The 3,346-nt window shown below is 34.4% G+C and overlaps 1 pseudogene; it reads right to left on the bottom strand.

The window, feature by feature from the left end:
- Nucleotides 1–304: 304 nt before the first annotated feature.
- On the bottom strand, nucleotides 305–607 carry LOC149816694 (glutathione S-transferase U7 pseudogene; annotated as a pseudogene).
- Nucleotides 608–3,346: the final 2,739 nt, after the last annotated feature.

Genomic DNA, 3,346 nt, shown 5'->3' with positions numbered 1-3,346 from the left:
GGTTACATTCTTGTGAAAAAGATTGTAATGCAGATAGTCCAACAGACATGTTGATGAAATCCCTTCCTATTGCCAAGTTCAAGCATTGCTTGGGCTTGATTGGTTTTTATTACACGGAGTTTAGTCCCTTATGCTTGTGGAGAAGATAAAGTAAGTTTGTTGATTGTGTGAGGATTTGATGGAATTCAAGCCAAGGTGGGGATTTGTTATGGGTGTTTAATTTTAGACCCGCTCTAATCCATGACCCGATCCAAAAATATTTTTGTGACAGCACAATGGAAATTTTCAATGAGGTTTGTGGTGGTTAGTCCCAAGATCGAAGCCCACCACAAAAAACCTCTCCATGAGTGCAGGGATAGAGTCCCTGCAGTATGGACCTGTCCAAACCCAGACCACTTGCAGCCCTACTATTAGGCACTATGCTATCTCTCTTTATGTTTTCATCCAGAAACTTAGCCCAGAGCCTTGCCATGGCTCTTTCATAAGAATTTTCAGGCATCAAATGATTCTCCGGCCATGTTTCATCGACATATTCAAGGATCACAGCAGACTCTGCAATTGGTTTCCCAGCATGCACCAGCACTGGGACCTTGTACTCCAGCAACATGGTGCTCTTGTTGAATGTATCTTATTCAACATACTGGTACTCCACTCCCTTCGTTTCGGGAGCCCATACTACTCTGAGTAAAAGGGCTAGTCCATGTACCATAGACAGTAACACCTTCTCTGAGCATTGCGCTTTCACAAAAGGAATTTCTCTTAGAACCGCAAACTGACCTTACGTTAAGAGGCTCTATATAGAATAATATCAAAAGACTTGTGCACCAAGATATTTAAAAAGCATACTTGATGTTGTACATCACGGTGCATCTCGTTCACCGCCTACATGGTCAAGATCATCGTGCATTATATCTTTTGTTACTCCCAAAAAAATGTTAAATTATTTTATAGAATTTGACCAATTAATAGACTTAGGTTAATGACATGATATTTGCACCATGTCTTCATCTTGCATCGAGGGGTGGGACTAGATTAATTAGAGGGCAAGTCTTCTGACCGTAAATTAAGACTTGTGCACCAAGCTTATTGACTGTGAAGGTGCGCCTACAATCTAGTTTGAATCTCACAATGCGAGTTGTTTCGACACAATCTAACCTTATAGATGTGTTCAGCGTGCCCAATATAGTAGGAATCAACTCTTGGATCATATTTTTTCTATGAAAAAACATGTTTTTATGAGTCAAAAAAATTTGATACCTTCATAACCGTTGATTTTTTTATCGCTGGAAAAAACCTATACACAGGTTTGATTCCGGCTATTCAAAGTTCAGTTCCCACTAAACAAAACCTGTAGATCATGTCTATGGTGTTAGATGTGAGAAAATAAAATAAACAAGGGGTACCACCCCCATTTGCTAGGTCATTTGCACATACAAACGACTGTAGCAAATTTTGACATTATATATATATATATATATATATATATTACTACAACAAATATGCCTTTTAAGAATGAATCTGTTCTTAAAAGTTAAAATTTATGTTCCGAAAAGTATTAGGAATGGTCAAGTTCGTGTTCCTACTAGGGCTGGTAAACGAGCCGAACAAGGCATGTTTAGACTCAGCTCATTTACCAGTGGATTAAGCACATGACTCGGCTCGTGTTCGTGCTTAGCCGAGCCGAACTTGAGCTCGACTTGTCCTTGAATGAGACGAGTTGAACACGAGCCGGCTCATGTAAAAACATTCCATGTTATTTATATATGGAATATATATATTACATATTACTTCATATTTTATGTATATATTTTTCATGCATCCTTCTCTTTCTATATATATTTTATATGTTTTTCTTTTTATACATTATGTTTAAAATATATATTATACATAAAATATATGTATTTTATCTATAGTGTCCAGTCTCAACTCATTTAAGCTAAACGATATGCTCATGGCTGGGCTTGCTAGATATACAAAGTTACCAACTGATCATGAACAAGTTCATGATGAGCCAAACCGAGTTGAGTCACAAGATATTTGGTTCGTTTACCAGCCCTAGTTTCTACTCACCAAAGCAAATGATCATACACATGGTATTCCTATAAGGTTAGGAACACTCACCAACTGCCTATGTAGTCAAAAGCCTCGAGTAGGCACAGACTAATCGGCCTAGTCAATCTAGGTTAAGTAAAATGCTTAGGCTTTGCAATTCCTAGGTGGGTACCTTAAAAGGTATCAATTTTGCCTACTAGGCACCGATTAAGGCACCCAGTTGGTGACTAAGCTTCTTTCACCTAAGCACGAGGGTAATTTAATTATTTATTATTCATATGTATGTATATTTTATTATTTTTTGTATATATATATAATTATATGTATGTGCCTGTGTTTGTGTGATTTGTTCTGTGAAATTATGAAAACATGCTTAGTTATTACATTATGTGTGTGTGTGCTACTTTGCTTTTGAGATTTTTCATGTGAAACATTGAAAGCATAAACAATTAATTTTAGTTAATTATGTTTTTTAATATATGTGTGTTACTTTGTTTTTGATAAATTTTTCTATAAAAGTCTGAAACTATGTTTAGCATTATGAATTATGTAATATGTTTTTTTATATATGTATGTGTTATTGCCCTTCTGTGAAAGGTTGAAAGTATATTTTGTTGATTATACTAAATATACATATAAATAATTGTACATACACGAAAATATATATATATATATATATATATATATTGTGTGTATATGTATAATTATTTATATGTATATTCTTGTCATATATATTAATATATTTTGAGAAAGCATGTGTAATTTTGTACTTGTGTAATGAAATTATCTTATTAGTAAAAGAATTAAACATATTTTTATATATTTTTTATATTTAATTAGGGTACTACCTAGTCTGACTAATCACGCCTAGTCCTCGACTAGTTGTTTTAGCACTAGATAGGGCTTTTGACTACATAGCCTACTGCTCCCAATTTCTTTTATCTTGAACGGTCATAATTGTTCCTAGCATTTCAAATGACTAATCCTATTAAATTATAGGGTTAGTCAGGTCTGGCCGTTCCTAATCTCCATAAGTGGATCTTTTTACATTACATTTGAATCAGGTTTTTCTGACAATTCCTAAAATGTCCCCTTTTACATATCGTTTAGGATCACTTCGATTGACTTATAATTGGCAGGTTGCCAGCTACAGCTGCAATGAATGTCAGTGAGTTGGATTTTTTTGACATTTGATCCAATTCAAATTCATCAGATATAGTAAATTAGTCACCATTTTATTGATCGAATTTGAATCTCACATATAATCAAACCCCATTACATATATATGTAATTA

This window comes from Nuphar pumila, chromosome 14, assembly GCF_984573655.1.
Source record: "Nuphar pumila chromosome 14, dmNupPumi1.hap1.1, whole genome shotgun sequence".
Classification (NCBI taxonomy): domain Eukaryota; kingdom Viridiplantae; phylum Streptophyta; class Magnoliopsida; order Nymphaeales; family Nymphaeaceae; genus Nuphar; species Nuphar pumila.
The sequence above is the reverse complement of the archived record's forward strand: the minus strand, read 5'-3'. Positions and strand labels throughout refer to the sequence as shown.